General features: G+C 42.7%; 1 long non-coding RNA gene across 5 annotated transcripts in view; it reads left to right on the top strand.

The window, feature by feature from the left end:
* Positions 1-238: 238 nt before the first annotated feature.
* The window catches only part of LOC109264308 (uncharacterized), a 57,585-nt gene continuing 46,933 nt past the window's right edge, over positions 239-10,890 (top strand). Inside the window, exons 1-4 of one of the 5 annotated variants that reach the window (XR_008425067.1) lie at positions 239-2,726; positions 3,299-3,344; positions 3,425-3,561; positions 7,499-7,547. This is a non-coding gene — a long non-coding RNA (uncharacterized LOC109264308). Of the gene's footprint in view, positions 3,562-7,498; positions 7,548-10,890 lie in introns of all 5 variants that reach the window. The other 4 variants (XR_008425065.1, XR_008425064.1, XR_008425063.1 and 1 more) reach the window with 4 other exon arrangements.

Raw genomic sequence — 10,890 nt, 5'->3', positions numbered from 1 at the left:
AAACTGAACATTGTTTTCAATTTTCCCTCAGGGACAGAATATTTATTACATATATATATATGTGTGTGTGTGTGTGTGTGTGTGTGTGTATGGAGGCCTTTAGAATATGATGATACATATGTGAGAAGTGTGGGCTCTTGAAATATTTTCTTTGGGGAAAGAAAGCAGAGGGAAAAAAAGAGTACCATCTTGAATTTTTCTTGAGTTGAGGTTATTGAACACGTAGTGTATTAAATGGAGTAGAATTTCCGTAATGAAGATGTTTTACATTTTAAATATCTTCATCACATCTTATTGAGTAACTATTGGTATGCACATCTTAATTACAACAAACCGTAAAGGATTGATTGTTTTTTATCCACGTAAATTATTTTATGGGCCTCTGGGTTTCTGTCTTGGATACCGAAAGAACCTCTCCCAAAATGTATGCAAAATATACAGTTTGGAGATAATGACAGGTGTGTGTATATGTTTTCTTTTTTTTCACAATTTCCTTACTTCTTTGCAGCCTTCCACCCATTGTTTCAATGGAATTTATTACTTTAGGAGAAGGCTAAAATAGCTGATCCCAAAAAGTCAATTGAGTTTCTGAACTTATTTATTAAAGTTCTCAAAGAGAGAATACTTTTTGAAAGCTGAGACTTTTAGTATAAAAGCCTGAGCTGGAAAGCTTAAGATTTTGGAAGTTTCAATGCCCAGAGTTTATACCAAACCACATGAGTATTTTGCTGCCCAAAAGAGATCTGGTTTGAGCAGCAGGTACCCAGGGGGAAAAACAGAAGTTAGAGGCTAATGAGGAGCTGAAGCAAGTTTTTAGTGCTCTGCTTCCCTCCTACAGAACCTTTGGGGAACCTGAGGATAGGATGGGATAGGATAGGATAGGATAGGATAGGATAGGATAGGATAGGATAGATTTGGGGCCCTGTACCTTGATTCCTGATGAAGGTCAAGAGAAGGAAAGCAATTCTTGTAGGTAAGTCCATTCCAGCATGGTTTTGCAGTAGCAAAGTATAAAAGATGACGGGAAGGTCTAGGCAGAGAAAGTCTTAAGTAGCACCCCAAAAAGCCTGCAGCCCCTAGAGATGCCAGATTCAAAAATCCCCATTCCCCTGAGATGAGTGTGGCCATTTACATTTACCATTTTTTAACACACAAAATTCGTAATGGCTACAAGTGAGTCATTGCAGTCTGATTTTCCTTTCTCATGTCTAGATGTCAAATAACCCAAAGTCTCTGGAGTCATCTGTGTGACCTTCAAAGACCCATCAACCTGAGAACAGAGCAGTAGGATGCAGGTTTTTCAACCATGGATGCCATAGTGGTAGGTCACAAGGTCATAGAACAAGTTCCACTACAAATCAGTGTTGGATGGATGCTGATGGACAGGGTTGACATCATCTGGTACTCACCAGCAAGGCCCTATCACTTGTGTCACTTGGTGCCTATTCTGGTGATTGGTTGGTGCCTGTACCCTATTGCTTGTTAAATATTTTAAATATCACATCTACTGATGTCCTTGGCCTAATATCAGGAAGTTTCAAAAGCCCCTTCCCCTGACGTGGATCACCCCATAGGGATACAATAAAAGAAAGGGATGGAAACATCCTGAAATGATGATGATCCTGTCCTAAGGAGACCAGAATGAACCCATGACTAAGCTCACCTTGATTGTCAAACTTAAGTTTTCCACTATCAGTTTGTGAACAAATTTAAGTTCATTTACAGTGAATAAAAAGCTCCATTTTTAACATGTAAATTACGATACTGCTACAAATGTGAATCACTGTATTCTAGCTTTTGCTTCTCATCTCTAGATGTCAAAGCCTCTAAAGCCATTGGGCATTAGGTTGGGGAGGTCGAAGGGGAAACCTGTTCTTCTGCAGTTTTAAGGAGTGGGAAAGAGGGCTCAGTGGTAGTGTGTTACCACAGTGGAGTTGGACTTCCAAGCTGGCATAGTGGAACTTTATTTTTCTACCATGTAGGCATTGAGAAGAATTTGTCAAGCAAACCCCACAACAGATATGAGGTTAAAGGATATGTTTCTTTCACATGGGCTAAAACCAGGAGAGCTCGATATCAAATAGGAAAAAAAATCAACTAGAGGAAGAGTAAAAAACCAAACCAATACAAAAATACCAGAAAGGAAATGGGCTGATGTTCATAGCTTACCACAAAGTTAATCAAAGGGGCTTAAATGTTCTTGGAGGGAAGAGATTTATCAGCATGTCTAAGAATGAAATTTTAAAAGAAATAAGTGTTTTGAGTCTATGTTTGAAAGTAGCAGGTAAATTCAAAGGGATTTAAGGCATGGTCTTTGTAGAAAAGTTACTTGCCCCTTAAAAAATGTTGTATTTGCCTGGGTAGACTAGGATGGGGCCATTGGATGTCTCTGGTTAGGACCCTGGTTGAGAGATATGTTCATCAGATCAAGGATGAGTTCCTCATATGGGAGCAGCGTGGATATTGTTAGGTATTGGAATGGGTGACCAGACAGAGCGAGGGAGTCTTTTCTCAGAGGTTATGAAAATCAGGAAACATTTCTATTGGTCTATTTAGGTTTTAAACTTCTTCAAAGTAAGAGGAAGAAAAGATGAAGCAGCTGAGTCCAATGTAGTGAGCATCCTGAGCCAGTGCAATACTAGGTTGTCTTCAAATATTAATTATGTATATTTGAAACTTAAAACCATCATAGAAGTTTCACATAAAATAGTGGATAACAAACATAGGTAAGAATGGTAAGAATGAAGAGCATGGGGGAACATTACTGACAAGGGTCAAGGGAAATGGTCTTATTGGTCTCAACATTTATTTTGATTTTGAGTCCATCTATTTTTCAGAATTCCATTAGAAGGCATTCCATTATTGCTACAAAGTGTCACCAAGTGACCCTCATACTGATACTGGTCACAATCTGGAAAGCCTTCAGAGGATTTGCTATGCTAAAAAAAAAAAAAAAGGCTTGAGAAAGGTATTGTTAATTCAGTATCTCTAGGTTTCAGGGTGATTTAAAAAAAAACTCATAGGATCAGGGTCATCTCTATGTTGTATGGGGCTCTAGAAATATATTTTTTTTGCAGGGCCCTGTTCATAGAAACACTTTGATTAAAAAACATAAAGTCAATGGACCCCTGTGAGGTATAACCATTTATCAGTGAAAATTTAGAATAATGGATGGACAAGTGTTACTTCTGTGTTTGTTATGTGTCCAGTCAGCACCTGTGAAGGTCCTCATGCTCTCTGGGCACTAGCTCTTCCTGTTTAGGTCCAGGGACCTTCTCTCTCTTCTCCTTTTTGTCAGATGCACCATTCCTGGCTAACTTCATATCTCCCACTGTGGGAAAAAGGTAAGAAATACATTATTAGTCCCCACAGTCTTTGGAGCCTGTTGGTATTAAAGCAGTATGGACTGATTTTACCTCTTTAGCTCTCCCACAGTCCTCTGTTCAGTGCTGGTCAGGTCGGTACTCATGACACCTTATCCTCTTTGCGCTGCCCGTGAATATGGGCCTCCAGTGACTCATAAGCATCATTAACCAAGCTTCTTTGCCGATGACCGCAAGGGTGAGTTTTACCCGGACAATGCAGAAAAGTGGGAACAGTCATTTATTTTTTTGGTCATGTTAAATTGACTGCTTGCAATTACATAGTGTAAATGTAGAATAACACATCTTCAAGTATGTCTTCTGTCAGGTGCTGCAGACTAGTGATCTCCTTCAGTGTTGACAGTGGGAGAGGGTCCTGCAGGCCCAGCAGAAGAGTGGTTCCCTACCTACAAAAAAGCCAACATGAGAAAATGCAATGTTAGCACATTGATCAGAGACAAGGGGACATGTGTTACAAGGGTATGTGATACAGTTAACAGTCTCCAAAAACCTTGGAGGAGATGAGGGACTCAGGCATTCCTGTAGACTGACATGTGGCGAGGAGTGTGTCAGGGGACGGTGGCTACCCTTAGGCCAGCAATGAGGGTGGGGCGTCCTGGTGTTGAAGGACCCCCACTGCCACCCTGCTACCCTCGGGTTTTGTAGATTGGAGACAGCACTGCAGTGGGAACACTGACAAGCCCACAAATGCCAGGCTCAAGTCCAAAAGTGGTTACTTCACCCATTGCCCTGAATAATCCTATGTCCGATGTGAGTGAGTCACCCAAAGTCAATATGCCAGCACCCACGCTGGCAGCCCAGTCGTTTGCAAGGAAACAGCATGCTGGCTGTTGAGGGGGAGGGGACCTGTTTGCCAGGCTAACCTCCTGGAACACATCTGGACCACAGGCCCCAGAAAACCGAAAGGTATGAGGTCAGGGGTTCCTTGGGGCATCTGATTGAAGCCACCCTGGGACAGAGGGTTGGAGAGTGCCCTGAAAAGAAGTGGAGGCTAGCACCCCTGCAGGCACTGGTCTGGGATGGGGCTGCCAGACCTGGATGGCACTGCTAGCCAGCCCTGGGAGATCCCAGGCATCTGAGGAAGACTTAGAAACATTTGCACAGGTGCTCTGATGGGATTGGGCCACTTGCCTGGACCTAAGGTTGGTGCCGTGTAGGGTGTTTTGTCGTAGATCTGGAAGCATGCAGGGATCATATTTAGAGGGCCATACTGTTGACTCAGAGCTGGATACACGTTAACCCTTCAGTTTGCAATGGTCTGTCAGAGTGCAGGGGTAGTTTTCCAAAAACAACACCTGTATAATAATTTGTTAGGGAAGCATATATATGTGTGTGTATTCCCCTAACACATGCATGTGGTCACATATATACATTTTTATATACATTCATATAAAAATATATAAGCACATAATTTATACTTTTTTATAAACAGGTATAAACATAAACATGTGTATGTCTTTCACACGTATATCTCTTTCATTTGATAGAAGAATTTGGCTTCATTAATTCATTTTAATTGATTTTTTCATTCATGTAACCTATTTATTGCAAAGCAACCATTTTCATGTTTTTGATCCAATAAAGTATTCCAATATGTGAAATCATGACACTAATATGACATTAATCTTCATTTCTTTTTTTTAAATTTTTTTTAACGTTTATTTATTTTTGAGACAAAGAGAGACAGAGCATGAACGGGGGAGGGTCAGAGAGAGAGGGAGACACAGAATCAGAAGCAGGCTCCAGGCTCTGAGCCATCAGCCAAGAGCCCGACGCGGGGCTAGAACTCACGGACCGCGAGATCGTGACCTGAGCTGAAGTCGGCCGCTTAACCGACTGAGCCACCCAGGCGCCCCTTCATTTGTTTTTAAAATAATCTCTAGGCCCAACATGGGGCTCAGATTTACAACCCTGAGATCAAGAGTCACACACTGTTAGGCACCTGGGTGGCCCAGTCGGTTAAGCGGCCGACTTCCTTTGGGTCATGGTCTTGCGGTTTGTGAGTTCAAGCCCCATGTCGGGCTCTGTGCTGACAGCTGGGAACCTGGAGCCTGCTTCAGATTCTGTGTCTCCCTCTCTCTCTGCCCCTCCCCCATTCATGCTCTGTCTCTCTCTGTCTCAAAAATAAACACTAAAAAAAAAAAAAAAAAAAAGAGTCGCATGCTCTACCCACTGAACCAGCCAGGAGCCCATTTCTTCACTTCTTAAGGGAGCTGGATAGATACACTTATGGCACCTTGGTTTCTCTTTACAACCATATTTTCTTTATGGCTGATACTTTTGTGTAATTTTGTATAAGTTGGGAGATTTCTTACTAATTTGACCCTGCTTGTCTAGTCTTTTTCCTTTCAGTATATAGTACTTCTTGTTATATTTTCAAAAGAATACTTTATAAAGAAAAAATATTCAGCAAATAAAGGAAATGAAAACCCCAATGGATGTTGTGTAAGAATAGGATTGTATCATTACCAATGAAATTTTCTTTCCTATAAACAAAATGAGGAACCAGACTAAGAAGTATTAAGTATGCTTAAATATGCTGAGGTCTTGGAAATTGTAACTGTAAGAACGTGTATCACTGTACCGTGCTTAAGGGGTATAGCTTTCTCATTCTCTACATTCACTGGAATTTTGAGAAGTAGTGCCAAGTATATGTTGTGAGCTTTGTCCACTCTGAACTCAGTGGCAATGCAAGAGGCTCCTGGTTTGGTGGCCACATCTCAGGTTCGAAGAGGGAGGCAGTACAGGGGCAGAGTGGGCTGCATGGTGAGGCAGTGGTGCATATGGGCCTCAAGGGCTGGGCAGTGGTTTGGAAATTGCAGTAGTGGATGTGGTGAGGTGCTGCCCAGATGTCCCTTCAGGAGGAGACAGACACACATCGCCCAGCTGCAAGGAGAGCTGGCTGCTGATGGATCTCAGCTGAATCCCTCTCTGAGAACTGCCTTTTGCCAAAGGTTATACCTCCTTCCTGGGAGGAAGCCCACCTCTGGTGCCTGGTCAAAGGGGGGTGGAGGGCACAGCACCTTGACATAATTTCTGACATCCTGAAGGGCCACCCCAGCTCCAGAGCTTCAGATGGGATCCACTGAGGCCTGAGTTGTGGACGCATCATGGTTCACCTTCCCCCTTTGCCCAGTCCCGCACCCCTCGCTCCCTCAAGGGGCTTCCTGAGAGCTCCCCACTAAGCCCTGCATGCAGATCTCAACATCTCACTGTCGGTTTCCAGGATGCCTGATGTAAGATAGTAACAGGCTTTCCAGGCAGAGGGTGGCTTTGGGAAACAGTCGAGATGTCCAGTTGGCTGGGGTGTTGTGTTGAGTGTAGGGGCAAGTGAGATAGAAATGTGGCAAAGGGGCAGGTCTGGGGGGTGGTGAGGATCTGCAGTTTTGAGCACAGGGCAGCCTTATGGCCAATTTAGGTCAAATTACCAAAAAATTTTGTGGTATATCTCAGGGACCATATTATAATGAGAAAAGTAACTGAAAGAAGTCGGTTTATAATGTACTGTCATTTTGAGATGCAAATCCCATCATTAGTGAACCATAGTTTTTAAAACATTTTTTCAGGAAACAGGGATAGATCTGAGAGGATTGTCTACATAAGCAATCTCCACATGCATTTACAAAATAGCTGGTAGGGGTTAAAGAGATTGCCTCTTCACTTTCGAATACTTGTTCCTAGGTGAACAGAAACTATGTCCTACTAGGTATTAGAGATTATGTATGTTCTCTCTGAACCTACAACAACCCTGCAAGGCAGTATTAATGTACCAGTTTTAGGGATAGGGAAACTGAGGCTTAGATGGAATAAGGGACTTGCCTGGTGAGTAAGGGGTAAAGATGGGATTCAATCCCAGATTTCTTTAACTTAGAAGCTTCTGCTGTCCAAATCAGATGAGCAGGTCTCATGGAGCCCATGACCTGGGCCTCGTGCTCCAGGGCTCTGACTCACCAGGCCTAAGTGGTGACCAAGACATGTGCTTATTAACCCTTGTAAGTCATCTGTTCAAGTAACCAAAGTGGCGCTTCAGTAACTTAGCCGTTGATTTCAACAACGGCTCCTTCTTCAGTCACAATAATAATCATAAATAGCACTTCTATTTTTATTATTTGCAGAGCCCTTTCTATGCATCGTGTTGTCTGAGCTTCACAACAGGGCTCTGTGGTAAGTAGAACAAAGCATTAGCCCCGTTCTGTGGATGAAGGGACCGAGGCTCAAAGAAGCTTAGGTGCTCACTCACTTGGCTCAAAAGGGGCAAGACCAGACCCTGAATTCTCGTGTTCCCTTTTGTGTTCCAGGTCGCTTCTCTTAAGCCATTTACTTAAACATCTGAGAGGGAATGAGGCTCTAAGGAGAATGTATCTCTGTCTTTGACCTTGGTTGAACTTAATACTCTGTAAATACACCAAGATTGTCTGTGAACAATTCATCAGCCAAGAAATAAAAATGGCAAGTTCAAAGTGATTAAAAAGGAGGTTCGACCCTACTGTAACTTGCTGGGTAGACACCATATTCTGGCACCCTCGTACTTGACTATAATTATCTCTAATTATCATTCCATTCTGGTGGATGCTTTCTACTTTTATCAAAACCTGATCTTTCCCCTCATGTCACCTGCAAGGCCCTTTTTTCTAAACTCCGTAGGATTTGTCATTTAAAGGTGATTGCCATGTCTCACTAGCAAAAAATTCCCAGGTTATTGAAACAAGCACCTTCTTCTCTATACTTGGGGTTTTATATCATTGTTTACCTGACCCTTTGTGCTCTTTAAGTTTTAAGGATTTTTGTTAATTTTTTTCGACCTTTCTGATGCCTCTAAGCATGGTAGTTTTTGTTTGGGTTTCTGGCTTTGCAATATACCTGGTATTTGTTAGCACCACAGTCTTGCAGGAAAAAGGAATAGAGATGGGGATTCTCTGTAACTAGGAAAAATGGGATATACCAGATGTGGATGGGAAGAAGTATAGGAAGAAAGGGGGAGGGGAGGGACAGAAATGGCCTTCCTGAGAAAATACTTCCCTCTGGGCTCAGCCAGGCATTGGGACTTCTCTGTTTCTCAGAGAAATTCCCCCTCCCCCCCCCTTTTTTTTTTTAAATAAACTTCATGAAAGTGAATTGTGTGTGAAGGAAAAATGACCTCAGAAATTACTCTGCTTTCCATGAAGTAAAAAAATCATCGTGGAAAATTTACAAGGAAAACAATTTAATTTCTCTATTTCTCTTGCCATATGATTTTCAATATTACTCAACACTTGGACCATCCCTGCTAAGTGTCTGTCTTTTTTGACCTCATTTGTATTTCCCAATCACTTTGTTTAGCAGCTTGCTAAATATAATGCCCCTTCACCCTGGGTCCTTTTTTCAACAGATGAAGGATGAGACAGGAAGTAGTGATATAATTTCCCTGGATTCACACTGCAAGTTAATGGCAGAGGCCAGGGCTGTGTGAGAACTTAGCACCAGCCCTTTTCCTAGCTCTGCTCTTGGGCACAAATAGTAGGAGACAGACCAGCCTTCCAGGGTGAGGACTTTATCAGAGATTAACAATTTGGTCTTATAGAACACGGGTGGGCAAACCATAGCTAAGGGCCAAATCTGGCCTGCTGTCGGTTTTTTTACAGTCCTCAAGGTAAGAATTTTATTAGAGTTTTAAAAATCAAAAGAATAAGGATATTTCACAACACACAAAAATTATATGAAATCAGTTTCGTGTCCATAAATACAGTTGTACTGGAACACAGCCACACTTGTTTGTTTACATATTGTCTTTGGCTGCTTTCATGCTACAATGGAAGAGTTGAGTGGTTGCAACAGAAACTTGAAAAGCCTAAAATAGTTTATAATTTGTAAATTAGATGGCCTGCAAAGCCTAAAATATTCACCATAGTGCCTTTTATAGAAAAAGCTTACTGACCCCTGATATAGAAGATTCTGAGGGATGAGCCATGAAATAAGTATTAGTTTTTTGGCTCATGCCTGGGGCCCGCGTCTGTCAGCAATGGGAGGCAGAAAAGGGTGGGGCAGTGGAGAAGCTACAGGAAGATTCTAATTTTTCTCAGACTAGGGCCTGTATGAATCCCTAAGTATATCAAAGGACCCCACTCCCCTTTTAAAAACCAATTCTGAGGTTTTCAGTTATGGGAAAGGAAAACGACACTTAGAAAAGTTCAGTGACTTTCTGAAAGCTATGCACCCAGTCAGTGGTCTGCCTGTGACTTAAGCCCAGGAGTTTACGTTCAATGCAGGGTGCTTGAAGCACACCGTGCTTCTTCTGCAAGCTGGGCAGCCTGGGAGAAGCCAGGGCTGCTGGCGGGAAGCCTCTGTACTGAAGCAGGGGAGGCGGCCACCAGGCCTCCACTAGCGCTCCCAGATCACACCACTCTTTTTTTTTTTTTAATTGAAATGGCCTTTTTTTTTTTTTTTTTTTTCCAAGTTTATTTATTTTGTGAGAGAAAGAGAGAGGAATAGAGAAAGGGAGAGAGAGAGAATCCCTGGCAGGCTCTGCACTGTTAATACAGAGCCCCTCACAGGGCTCAAACTCACCAACCGTGAGATCATGACCTGAGCCGAAATCAAGACACTTAACCCACTGAGCCACCCAGGCACCTAGATTGCAGCACTCTTGTGTTCTCTGCTAAACCTGGCAGTGCTAAGGGCCCGTGCGGTCACATCTTATTTCAGCAGCTGGAGTATGAATCCTTTGAATAGGGTTTCCAGATTTAACAAGTTAACATGCAAGATGCCCAGTTAAATTTGAATTTCAAATAAATGCTTTTTTAGTTCATGTATGTACCATGCAATATTTGAATCTATTTGTATGAGATGTATTTAAAAAGTTACATGAAGAATTGTTTATTGCTTATCTGAAATTCTGATTTAACTGGACATCCTGTAATTTTTCTGATTACTCCTCTTTTGAGGGCAGGGATCAGGTACTTTACTCTTTATTTATCTACCTCTTTCCTCCCACGTCACCATCACTCCCACACGCAGCCCCACAGCACCTAACTGTGCCTTTCAAAGACACTTAGGTACTAAATTTAATGAAAACCACCCTCTTTCAGGCTAGGCACTAGCTCCCACCGAGGCTGAGGAGGCAGACATGTAAACAGATTCATTTCACTATATTCTGATTCCCACCAGTGGCAGGGTGAATCAAGAGCTGCGGGGGTCTCAGGGAGGGAGCCCCTCGGCCTCCAGGATACAAACTGAAAAGGCTTCCCAAAGGATGTGATCCCCAAGGTGAGATTTGAAGTATGGGTAGGAATTGATAGACAAGGCGAGGGAAGGGAATAGCATGCGTGGAGTCATATCTAAAGAAAAGGGAGGGACGCCTGAGTGGCTCAGTTCTTTGAGCCTCGGGCTCTTGATTTTGGCTCAGTTCATGATCTCGCAGTTCACGGAATTGAGCCCAAATTGGGCTCTGCGCTGACAGTGCGAAGCCTGCTTGGGAATCTCTCTCTCTCTCTCTCTCTCTCTCTCTCTCTCTCTCTCTGCCCCTCTCCAG

The sequence above is a fragment of the Panthera pardus genome, unplaced genomic scaffold, assembly GCF_024362965.1.
Source record: "Panthera pardus isolate Hobbes unplaced genomic scaffold, ASM2436296v1 HiC_scaffold_22, whole genome shotgun sequence".
NCBI classification, from domain to species: Eukaryota; Metazoa; Chordata; class Mammalia; order Carnivora; family Felidae; genus Panthera; species Panthera pardus.
This window is presented reverse-complemented; position numbering and strand designations above follow the sequence as displayed.